This window comes from Sapajus apella, unplaced genomic scaffold, assembly GCF_009761245.1.
Source record: "Sapajus apella isolate SASKATOON/1434 unplaced genomic scaffold, GSC_monkey_1.0 scaffold14, whole genome shotgun sequence".
Classification (NCBI taxonomy): domain Eukaryota; kingdom Metazoa; phylum Chordata; class Mammalia; order Primates; family Cebidae; genus Sapajus; species Sapajus apella.
In genome coordinates this window covers 25,581,008-25,594,776 of record NW_022436954.1, presented here as the reverse complement: position 1 = coordinate 25,594,776, position 13,769 = coordinate 25,581,008, and positions in this window count along the sequence as shown.

The window sequence follows — 13,769 nt, the reverse complement described above, 5'->3', positions numbered from 1 at the left end:
CGCTCTTGTTACCCAGGCTGGAGTGCAATGGCGCGATCTCGGCTCACTGCAACCTCCGCCTCCTGGGTTCAGGCAATTCTCCTGCCTCAGCCTCCTGAGTAGCTGGGATTACAGGCACGCGCCACCATGCCCAGCTAATTTTTTGTAGTTTTAGTAGAGACGGGGTTTCACCATGTTGACCAGGATGGTCTCGATCTCTTGACCTCGTGATCCACCCGCCTCGGCCTCCCAAAGTGCTGGGATTACAGGCTTGACTCTATTTCAACTTGTAGAATATTACAGCTGTCTCAGAATCTGTTTTGAGTTACATATACATCATAATAGATTTCAAACGCATTTCTGCTTCAACATTAAAAAAAATGTACTGGTTAGCCATAATTACTTAATAACCCCCAACACTTCATGGCATATAACAACTTTGTTTTGCTTCAGATTGTATGTGTCTGGAATTTAGACAGAGTATAGCAGGATGACCCACCTTTGTCCCACAATGGACCTCAGCTAGGAAGAATTAGAAGTTAGAAGTAACTTAGCAGCTTGGGGCTAGAATCACCTGGAGAAGCTGTCATTTATTTACCTGATGAATGAAGCTAATTGTTGTTTATGACCTTTACTGAACTGTTGCCTGGAGGATTTACATGTCAAGTAGCTAAATGGTCTCCCTGAATGGGCTTGTTTGGGGTCCCCCACAGCATGGAAGATAACAGGAACAGGTGTCCCAAGGGAAGGAGACAGAAATGCATGGCATTTTGATAATCTAGACTTGGATGTTATACAACACCTATCACAGGCTATTAGAACATTAGCAAATGTTTGCCCACATTTAAAGCAGGCAGCATAGACTCCAACCACTTCACAGAGTGTGTGCCAAGATCACGTTGTGAGCAGAGCATGAGGAAGGGGAGAGATATTACAATTATTGTTCTTTATAAAACATAATCTATCACACTTAAATTAGCAAAAATGTTTTTGTTGTGACCATGCCTCATCAAAATAAATTTATATTACAAAAATAGTTTTATGTTTACTGCTACACTTTTTAATGTTATTTTGAAAACAAAGTCAGATTTTTACCTTCGTTGGAATCAATTTTTAAAATCTTTATGTTGGTTTCATAAATTAAAAATCAAATCATTATTGGAATTGGTGAATTTCTTTCTGAAGCATCTAAGGCATTGAAATAAAGTCTGTATCTTTCAACTGTTCACAAGGATCATTTTCTGTTCACAAAGTCCATAAAAGCAATTGGTTGACTCCTTGTGCATAAGAAATCTTGGAATTGAAAACTGGCAGAATGAATTTAAACAAATAATTATTAAAACGAAATGAAAAGCCATGCATTACAGGGTGATATGTAGCACCGTTTGCAGCTACAAATTTTAAGTTGTCTTCTTAGGGAATATTTTCTTTAACAATTAGTATTAACTTTTAAGTTAGATGCAGACATTTTCTCTGTGTATTTGTGTCTTTGTGTTTAGATGAGAGTAAATATACCACATTCTTCCCATGATTAAAAGTAAATGTTGATAAATATTTTGTTCAAGCTAAGCATTTATCATCACCTTTTTTGAAATAAGAAAATTTAGTCATCAAGTTTTTTACTTATAAAGCATTTTCTTTATGTTTTAGCTCATTGCTTCTGCAAGGGCTTTTACAAACTTAAAAAACATTGTCAAACAATGAGTTAGTCTTTGATGTATAGCATTTAATACATGGTAGAGTAATTGTAGCAAGAGCGTTCAGACAGCTCTCTACAGTTGGACTCCGCAGCCTCTCTTTTCTGCCTATGGTTCAAGTGCATCTAATCAATAATTTCCCATATTTCCCATTGAACCCATTGATATGTGACCTATGAGCCTACTGCATCTAACAGTTTATAGCAGGAGCCACAGAACAACAATCTAGAGTAGTAAATTCTTAATAGAGAAATCAAATGCTCTTCTACTATAATCTGAGACCAGAAAGTGTAAGCTTACCCTCACCACTTCTATCTGAGCATACTTCATTTTATCAGCAAATGCCCAGTGTGCTTCCCTCAAAATGGATGATATGGTTTGGCTATATCCCCACCCAAATCTCATCTTGAATTTCCACGTCATGGGAGGAAACTGGTGGGAGGTAGCTGACACATAGCACTGGGTATTTCCTGAGCTGTTCTTCTGAGAGTGACTGAGTCTCACAAGATCTGATGGTTTTAAAAATGGTAGTTTCTCTGAACAAGCTCTCTTCTCTTTGCCTGCTGCCATCCATGTAAGATGTGACTTGCCCCTCCTTGCCTTCTGTATGATTGAGATGCCTCCCCAAGCCACATGATACTGTAAGTTTATTAAACATCTTTCTTTTGTAAATTGCCCAGTCTCAGGTATGTCTTTATCAGCAGCATGAAAATGAACTAATACAGTAAATTGGTATCAATGGAGTGGGGCACTGTTGAAAAGATACCCAAAAATGTGGAAGCAACTTTGGAACTGGGTAACATGTGGAGGCTGGAACAGTTTGGAGGGTTCCGAAGAAGACAGGAAAATGTGGGAAAGTTTGGAACTTCCTAGAGACTTGCTGAATGGCTTTGACCAAAATGCGGATAGTGATATAGACAATAAAGTCCAGGCTGAAGTGGTCTCAGATGGAAATGAGGAACTTGTTGGGAAATGGAGCAAAGGTGACTCTTGTTATGTTTTAGCAAAGAGACTGGTAGCCTTTTGCCCCTGCTCTAGAGATTTGTGGAACTTTGAACTTGAGAGAAATGACTTAGGTTATCTGGCAGCAGAAATTTTGAAGCAGCAATCATTTGAGAATTGACTTGGGTGTGGTTAAACATATTTAGTTTTCTAGGGGAAGAAAAGCATAAGTTCAGAAAATTTGCAGCCTGACAATGCAATAAGAAAGAAAATCCCACATTCTGGGAGAAATTCAAGTCTGCTGCAGAAATTTGCATAAGTAACAAGGAGCTGAATGTTAATCCCCAAGACAATGGGAAGAATGTCTCCAGGGCACGTCAGAGTTCTTCATGGCAGTCCCTCCCATCACAGGCCTGGGGATCTAGGAGGAAAAGGTGCTTTTGTGGGCTGGGCCTAGGGTCTATGTGCTGTATGCAGCCTAAGGACTTGATATCCTGCATCCCAGCTGCCCCAGCCATGACTATAAGCAGTCAAGGTACAACTCAGAGTGTTGTTTCAGAAGGTGGAAACCCTAAGCCTTGGAAGCTTCCACATGCTGTTGAGCCTGCAGGTACACAGAAGTTAAGAATTGAGGTTTGGGAACTTCCACCTAGATTTCAGAGGATGTATGAAAATACCTGGCAGAAGTCTGTTGTAGGGGTGGGGCCCTCATGGAGAATACCTGCTAAGGCAGTGTAGAAGGGAAATGTAGGGTCAGAGCCACCACTCTGAGTCCCTACTGGGGTACCACCTGGTAGAGCTGTGAGAAGAGGGCTACTGTTTTCTAGACCTCAGAATGGAAGATGCACTGACAGCTTGCACTGTGTTCCTGGAAAAGCCACAAACACTCCATGCCAGCCTGTGAAAGCAGCCAGGAGTGGGGCTACACTGCAAAGTCACAGGTGCAGAGCTGCCCAAGGCTGTGGGAACCCACCTTTTATATGAGGATGACCTGGGTGTGAGACATACAGTCAAAGGAGATTATTTTGGAGTTTTGAGATTTAACTGCCCCAGTGGATTTTGTACTTGCATGCAGCCTGTAGCCTGTTTGTTTTGGCCAATTTTTCCCACCTATAATGGTTGTATTTACCCAATGCATGTATCTCCTTTAACTCGGAATTAACTAACTTGTTTTTGATTTTACAGGTGCATAGGCAGAAGGGACTTGCCATGTCTCAGATGAGACCCTTGACTATGGACTTTTGAGTTAATGCTAACATGAGTTAAGACTTTGGGGAACTGTTGGGAAGGCATGATTGGTTTTGAAATGTGAGAACAGGAAATTTAGGAGAAGTTAGAGGCATGGTTTGTCTATGTTCCCACCCAAATCTCATCTTGAATTCCCACATGTCATGGGAGGGGCCTGGTGGGAAGCAGTTGAATCATGGGGGAAGGTCTTTCCAGTGCTCTTCTCATGATAATGAGTCTCACAAGATCTGATGGTTTTAAAAATGGGAGTTTCCCTGCACAAGCTGTCTTCTCTTCTCTTTGCCTTCTGCCATCCGTGTAATATGTGACTTGCTCTTCCTTGCCTTCTGCTCTGATTGTGAGGCCTTTCTAGCCATGTGGAACTGTAAGTTCATTAAACCTCTTTTTCTTCCCAGACTCAGATATATCTTTATCAGCAGCATGAAAATAGACTAAGACAGAATGGATTAGTTAAGTTCTAGTGAACACAAGATGTGTTAGTTATCTGTGATCTCTTTTCAGATTTAACCATGTGTTAAAAATGAGAACTATGTTTACTGCACATGTGACTCATACACTACTAGATGGCAGATGCTGCAAGTATACAATACAAGTCTGTTGTAATCATCCTGGCTTAATTTAATATAATTACTATTAAGGATAATTCACTAAAATTGAAAAATCTTGCACACATGCTAATCTGGATGGGTGTTGTGACAATGTAAATATATCGTGAGTGAACCCTGTTAAAACTTAAAATCATCATATTTTTTATCCAGGTTGCAATTGACCAGGGCATGTTTTAACTTCTATTGCTCTCTAGAGATTATTGGATTGAGCTATAGTAAAACTGAATTCTTCTTTAATTTATTATCCGTGCTAGATCAGAAATCTTATTTGTACTTGAAATTTATTTCTTTTGATTTAAAAGGAAGTCCATAATACCTAATTATCAGAAACATCGTGAGGGTTATATTAGGAAAAACTTCAAAGTGCCTGGCACAAAATAAATCATTCAACTTATGTTAGATTTTTAATTTATCTATTATATTATTAACATCAGTAATCTTAAGTATGTGGAAAAACAGAATCAATGAGGTGAAGCGATATTTTCAAAGTGACCGAGTGAATGTAATATCCAAGACAAAGCTAGAAACCAAGTTTCTTTATTCCAGTCCAGGACCCTTGACAGAATACCACTCTGACCTATTGGAAATTTTATGTAAATATTAGAATACAATTTAGTCAGGTTCCAAAACTTTTGACAAGTCATCACATTCCAAAGGCTTAGATGAAGCCAGTATAATTTCATTCCTCTATCTTTATCAGGTCCTATAATAATAAAAGCAAAATACATCAGTTAGCTATCACTGTGTAACAAATCAGCCCAAAATTAATAGTTAGAAACAACTGTTTATTTAGCTCATAATTTTGTGTGTCAGTAACTTGGATGGAGCTCAGAAAGTGGTTCCTCTCATCCTAGGTGTACTTACTTACGTATCTGTGATCAGGTACCGGATCAGCTGGGGGCTGATTGATCTAAGGTGGCTCAGCTAGACTGGCTCACCTCTGTACCACATGGTCTTTTATCCTTCAGCAGGCTAGACAGACTCTGATAACAGAATGACTGGGAAGAATTCACAGGGAGATAGTGAAAGTATGCAAGATCTCTTACGGCTTAGGTACATAACTAGCACAATATCATTTTCATTGCACTTTGTTGACTAGAGCAAGTCATAAGACCAGCCCATATTCAAATAGAGGATAATAGATTCTGCATCTTAGCAATAATAAAGAAACAATCATGTTCTTCGTAGCAACATGGATGCAGCTGATGACCATTATCCTAAGCATGAACTAATACAGAAATGGAAAGCCAGTTATCACATGTCCACACTTATAAGTGGCAGCTAAATATTGAGCATACCTGGACATCAATATGAGAAAAACAGATACAGGGGACTATTAGAGGGAGAAGGGCCAGAGGGGTACAAGGGCTGAAAAACTACCTATTGGATGTAATGCTTACTACCCTGGAGACAAATTCATTTATACGCCAAACTTCAGTATCATACAATATGTCTTTGCTACAATCCTACACATGTACCTCCTGGCTCTATAATCAAAGCTGAAAAAATAAAAACTATATAAAAATTCAATCCACATGGGATATAAGAAATAGAATAAGCACTGCTGAATATTGAATCATGGTTGTACAGTACTAACTGGAAACAGTGCCTTGGAGAAAAAGAACAAAAAGTGATATAAATTCTACAATTGAAGGTTGATCTGAAAGAGAGATTAATTTACTTAATGTACATACTTAATTATAAGAATGTTTTAACAGTAATAAATATAAACTTTCTAGAAAAAAAATGACAAGACACAACTTCCAGAAAAAAAAAATGACAATATACAACTCCTAGGTTATGTGTTTGGGGTAAGAAATGATCTGGTGGAATCTTCTGTACTTTCTTTACCTATGACCGTAAATGACTTCAGGCTTCAAATGAGGATCATGAAATATTTCATTTAAGTTAATGTAATTTAATTTTTTTCAAATTTTTTATTTAGGCAAAAAATGGGTCTTAATTTTTTAAAGACTGATATAATCTCACTAGTAAGTATTGAAACCAAAAGCATGTTTTTAATAAACACAACCCCAAATCAAGTACATAGGGAAACTCATTCTAAAGGCTTCAGATTGAGGTATAATTTTATTTGAGTCTGTGAGTATTTTGTCACAATAGTTTATAGTGTGGCCTCCTCATCTGATTTGTTCTTCAAGTGGGTGATGAGTTCAATGGGGGAAAGCAGATGGGAACCTCATGAAACAGGGTATAAAATGGGGTGTTAGGCACAATTATTTTAATCACCTAGTATATATTTGAAGCAAGTCACTTAAGAATGGTGGCCCACTATTTCCATGTTTTAAAAAAATGGAAATGTTTGAACTAAGTGATCCCTGAATTTCTTTCCAATTCTAAATTGGGAAATTTTATATAGGCTTTTTCTGGACAAATGACAGAATCATATTTCTCTTTGCATTGTGACCCTGCCCAGAAATCAGAGTAGAAGTAAAGCAGCTTTATTTTTATAACATGATATTTTATTCACAGAGCCTCATTCATTTTTCACCGCTGGATCTCTGGGCCTATTTGCAAAGATATGTTAGAAAAAATGAAACAAAGCACACTGCTTTGTCCATTTGATGTTCATGTAGCTGTTACATCTCTCACCTGTGTGATCTCACCTTCTATATTCAATTTTTTCTCTTTGTTTTTCTTTTTTTGACGTCAGGTAGACAATATTGAACTAATCATACTCCTGAGTTCAAGGCACATTATTATAACTTGTCCTTGCAAAACCCCTTCATTGTTTCTGTTTTCTAATTATTCATATTTAACACCTAAATCAGCTCAATTCCTTTTCCCCTCAAATATTCTTACATGTTTCATATGGATTTTATTGTATGGGTCCTTGTAAAGTATATTTATTTTCCCCAAGAGTATTTGATTTTTTCCTGGTATGCAGTAAAGTTATTTGGGTTCAACTTTTTCCTTTTGAGACTTGCTTTTAAGTTCTTCGAAGGTGGGTTCGAACTGTTTTTTTTGTTTTTTTTTTTTTTTTTTTTTTTAAGCCTAGATCTAATTGAACTCCAAAAATAAGAAGTCTTTCTGAGAACTTTACCTGATGTCCCATATAATAGGAAGCATATCTACCTGGTTCAGGGAAAGGTAAATTGTTTCTAGCCTTTTGTGAACCCTGGAATTTATTCTGCCTTCTCCTTTCCAGTAGTTCTTTTCCTAGCCTCAGCTAGTGTCCTTTCCCCTATACACCGATCAATACTAAGGTAAAGACTTTGGGGGACCCTCCTATGTATCTACGGAGTTCTTTGGGCAGTTCTCTTCTTTCCAGTACTCTGTCCCACAAATTCTAGTCACCTTTCCCATCCTGAACACCTACTTTTGTCTCTTTCACAGGATGAGACTTCTGGGTTCAGTTCGGACTTTCTCTCCCTATTCTACAGCCTGGAATCTTCCCCCAAGTCATGCAATAACCTAGAACAGCTACAATGCTTATTTGATTTTGCTTCCCCCTGGTATCATAGTCCCATATGTCCATTGTCCAAGGTTTGAAAACCGTTGATTAATATATTTGTCTGGTTTTCTAGTTGTGTAGGGCAGTTGAGTAAATTCATTTCTTGTAACTACACCATGGCCATAAATTGAATTCCTTGTCTTCCTTTTATAGAGAAAATATCTGTTACTTTTTCGACGTGCTGCCTCTTTTCTGTTTTCTTTTTCAGGACTGTTTTTGTATTTTAAGGTTATGCCAAATGTTTGCTGACACATTTTCTTCAGAATCATCCTTTTTAATATGCTCACCAGGACAAGAACCTTGGCATCTTATTGACAAAGTAGATTTGGTTCACTCTTTGCAATGTGCTAATCTTGGAAACCCAGAAGCAAAGTTCAATATTACTAGATTTCTTTTTTCATTGTGTCAGAGAAGTGCAGCATGATTTTGTATCTGAAAGGAAAGAAAATTGTAACAATATCATCCAGAGAATGAAATGACCACAAAGCAAAGCTTGAGGAAATATAAGCTATTTTGTAGGTTTTTTGGTAAATCTTACAGGTTAGAAAAAGTCACAAAGCAGAAAGCATTCTGCCTGTGTCCAGTCTTCACAAATATGACAAGCATTTAAACTTAATCAGATTTGGGCACTGTCAAATATAAACATAGCATTTTCTTTAGCTGCTTATTGAAAAAAAAATCCAGTACTTCTTTGTACAGTATCAATTTTCAAATGAACAAAAATACAGCACAGTCTTAACTATTCCATTCACAAATTTATAGAGGAGAAAATATTTGGGGTATTAAATTTTTCATGCTACACTGAACAAGGAAGCAGTTAGTTAATATCTGCAGTAGGTTATTTTATATTCAGAACAAGTGGCTAGGACTTTTAAGGTAGATAGAAATATTTTACTAAGGTTAATTGCCATCTGAAAAATGTATAACCTGTGAAATTCTGTCCAAAACTAGGTAGCTGTATATTTTTTGGCAGCTTCGAGTTTAAAAACACACCACATTGGGTTATTTACTTTTTCTCTTCTGTTTTTTTTTTTTTTTTTTTGCATGGGGGCATATAGGTTTGCTTCCAGAGTCCTAGAATAATTAACATTAATTATTTTTAGACAGGGTAATTATAATATCTAAAAAACATATTAATTTGAAAGATAGTTTAACTTAGACATATAAATCATCTAATCATTTTGCCAAATATTATATATTTAGTTATATAAATTACCCTGTTTTTATAATATTGTAGTCATTTTAAAAGTAGTGAGAGGAGAGAAGTATCATTGGTAACCTTAGGAGACATGAAAGATTGAATCTTGTCCTGGTCTGAAAAATAAGAAAACAAAACTTCTGATTAAATAATTTGGACAATTTAAGACACTTTATTCAATAGTTTCTTGATATCTAGGCTTACTTCTTTTACTATGAGATTTAATAATTGCTAACATAGTGTAACAAATATTTTAGCGCAGTTGTTGCATTGGGAATTAGGATCATAGAAATATAGCTTGAATTATTAATCATCCAGTGATTAGGCATAAAGTTCTTAGGTTTATCCTTAAGTTACTCAGGGCCCAAGAAAATAGACCTTTGGAAGCCAACAATCTTTAAAGTGTGCTCCTGCAAAACACAACAAAATTAAAAAGTTAGCCTCAGAGATACTAAATTTCTACTGAGTCAGTGGAGGGGCATGGGGAACAGTCAAAAGTGTTTGCCCTGTATATTTCAGTAAGCAGGTTCTTGTAGGTCATTAGAGCTTAGCAAATATTTAGCAAATATCTCTTGTGAGAACAGTAGTGAACAACATAGACCTTTGTCATCATGAAAATATATCCTAGGAGAGAAACATAGTTAAAAAAAAACTCAAGAGGAAAGGCTGGGCATGGTGCCTCACACCTGTAATCCAACTATTTGGGAGGCTATATGAGTCTGTTTTGGTGCCACTGATAAAGACATACCCGAGACTAAGTAAACAGTTCTATATGGCTGGGGAGGCCTCACAGTCATGGCAGAAGGCAAGGAGGAGCAAGTCACGTCTTATGTGGATGTTGGCAGGCAAGCGAGAGCTTGTGCAGGGAGATTCCCGTTTTTAAAACCATCAGATCTCCTGAGACTTATTCACTATCATGAGAATAGCACAGGAAAGATCTGCACCCATGATCCAATTATCTCCCACTGGGACCCTCCTATAACATGTGGGAATTCAACATGATATTTGGGTAGGGGCACAGCCAAATCGTATCAGATGCTGAGGTGGAGGATTGCTTGAGCTCAGGAGTTTGAGGCCAGCCTGAGCAACATAGTGAGACCTTGTCTCTACTAAAAATAAAATAAATAAATTAATTAATTAATTAAATTAAATAAATAAGCTAGTTGTGGTGGTGCATAGTTGTAGTCCCAGCTTCTCAGGAGGCTGAAGCAGGAGGATTGCTTGAGTCCAGTAGTTCGAGGCTGCAATGAGCTGTGATAGCACCACTGCACTCCAGCCTGGGTGATGGAGCAAAATCCTGTCTCAAAAGAATAATAATAACAATAATGAGAGATAGGAATTTCAATTATTTTTTACTGCTAAGATAAAAATATAAAAATGCCATATGATAGTGTAATTGGGGTGGGAGCGTTCTGCTTAGGATGCCTAAGGTCTCAGGTTAACCTCCTGGGACTAATCCATTTGAGTTGGCACCCAAATGAAGAGGATGCAGCCATGCATAATAAACAAATTTTATTCCATTTGGAATATTTGTAATGGAAGGAACAGCATGTTTATAAAGACTTAGATGGAACAACAAAAGGGAGAGCAGAGACGAAGTGAATGTGAAGTCAAAGTACAGGATAAGTGCAATCATGTCAGTTGTTGTAGTAAGTAGAGTTTAATTTCTAATCTAATTATACTGGGCGTACTACTAGTGATGTTGAGGCAGGAAAATGACATAGTCTATTGTACTTTCTTAAAAGCTTATGTGACTGCTCTATAGAGAACAGACTATAGAAATCAGGAGAATGCTAGGAGACTATTGTAGATAAGAGGCTATGTCAGCTGGACTGAATATGGTGGTCAGATTTAACATGTATTTTGGAATTAGAAACTAAACAAGAAAACTGATGGATAATTATAAGGAATTTAGGAAACAGCTAGTTTTTTCCTGAACATTGGATGGATACTAGTAGTGCTCTTCATCTTGATTTTAAAACGCTTGGAAAATATTTTATTTTAGTACAAAAAATTAATTCAGTAGATTAGGTCATGATAAATTTAAATGGGCAATGGAAATGTAGGCTAGGAAATTGCTTAAATATCTGGAGTTTAGAAGAAAGCTCTCAATGGCAAATTAAATTTGACAGCCATCAGCATATTTGTGATGAGATTGATGACATCTAGTTTGAGAGTGTAAAGATAAAAGAGAAAAATTCTAAGGACAGACTCCTATGGCAGCCAAATATTTGCAGGGCTAGCGGCAAAAATGCAATCAGCAAAGCAGACTGGAAAGATGTAGGCAAAGATGTAGGAAGAATATGTCTCAGATATTTTTACTTCCATTTGTACTTAGTTTCAATTTCTATTCACAATTGCCAATATTGCTAATATCTTTTTTCATCAAAAATGATTTTTCCCAGTCTGTTTTTATACTTGAAGGTATACATTTAAGGATATTGATCCTATTGTCACAAGCTTAGGTTAGTATAGAATGGAAGCACTTATTTCAGCTTCCAATTTACCTTATTTTCAATGTTGTAAATGCAGCAAAAATATTTATGAAAACCCCTGCTTTGTGGAAATTGTTTGCAAATTAATATGCCCTTAACATCTGGCTTACATCACCTGTCATCAAGATGTAGAATCTATTATCCTGTATTTGAATACGGACTGGTCTCATGACTTGCTCTAGTCAACAAATTGCAATGAAAATGATATTGTGCTAGTTATGTGCCTAAGCTGTAAGAGTAAGAGGTCTTGCATACTTTCACTATCTCCCTGTGAATTCTTCTCAGTCACTATGTTATCAGAGCATGTCTAGCATGCTGAAGGATAAAAGACCATGTGGTACAGAGGTGAGCCAGTCTAGCTGAGCCACCTTAGATCAATCAGCCTCCAGCTGATCTGGTACCTGATCACAGATACGTAAGTAACTACACCTAGGATGAGAGGAACCACTTTCTGAGCTCCATCCAAGTTACTGACACACAAAATTATGAGCTAAATAAATAGTTGTTTCTAGCTATTAATTTTGGGTTGGTTTGTTACACAGTGATAGCTAACTGATATATTTTGCTTTCATTCTTATAGAACCTGATAAAGACAGAGGAGTGAAATTATACTGGCTTCAACTAAGCCTTTGGAATGTGACAACTTGCCAAAAGTTTTGGGACCTGACTAAATCGTATTCTAAAATTTACATAAAATTTCCAGTAGGTCAGAGTGATATTCTCTCAAGGGCCCTGAACTGGAAACTTAGTTTCTAGCTCTGTCTTGGATATTATATTCACTCAGTCACTTTGAAAATATCACTTTACCTCATTGATTCTGTTTTTCCACATACTTAAGATAAAGGATTAAGATGCGATTCTGAAATTTTTCATTTAATTTTATCATAGAATTCTCAGTATTGACACAGACAGCTCAAGATGTGCTAGATTCAATACAATGCATGAATAGATTTTGTTCTCTATTGATAGCATTAGAGATCTTATCAGGACCATATTTTTTGCTTCCACATTTTTGGATTAGTGATCACAATGGGTGATCACATTAACCAACCACTCAATTTATCCATGCCTATGTCAATGATCACTTCCACAAAAAACCATCCGACTACATGGCAAATTATGTAGACAATATATGATGTAAAAAGAAGTCTCTATACTAAATGAACCAGATTGGTAGCATTTTTTAAAGATTGCTAAAAGCTCAACTGACAAAACAAAATCCATAGTCTCTGATCATCTATCAGAGACATCCTTTATGTCCACAATTTAATTCCCCCAAATTCTCTATTTTATTAAAGTTTATCTTTGGAGAGCAGGAGCAAACAAATTTGGACCAACCCTAGATTGTTTAATATGTTATAGTCCAGAGCTTCCACACAGGCTTCCCCTGATTAGACGATTCAGATATGCTGAGACTATTTATGTCCTCTGTCTTTAAGGCAAGCAGGTGGGCCTGAGCAGCTGGATCTCCCAGGACTATAGCCTCCATTCATGCATATCTTCATCTCTTTCCCTGCCATGCTGTGCTGTACCAATGCCATTTTCTATGTGTTCTAGAAATGGAAGCTTTGGAGAAACACTACCTTGGCTTATGAGAGTCACTGAAATATATTTTACCATATGACCCCTTCTACTTACCCCCAAATTTTCTTTTGAGAGACTCTCTAGACTTGGACTCTATTCTATATAGCTAATTCTTTCTTACTCCTCCCTAACAGAGTATCTTACATTTATAAATATGGTTATTTTTAGTGCCTTTTCCTTAAGTTTTTTGTTTGGCCTGACATGGCCTTCTTTTCCTTCTTCAAATTTCACTCTTTTATTTTTTCAAGATTTTTTTTATCAATTCTTAACACTTTTGTAAATGTTTTTCAATTACTTTAGGCTATGTTGTTTATCCTCTCTCTTAATCTGATATCTGAGCCGTTATATTGCCCAACATATGTCAATTATTTGATGATAGAAACCACCATATAGTCAGTTCATACAGAACTATACTAAGGTAGTATTTTTTCATACTATACATTACAGTGCTGGTCACATATTAACATCTCAATTAAGTATTTATCTATTGGCTAATAAAACATCAAATCAGTGACAAAATAGACAATTGTATTTAAAATTTTATAA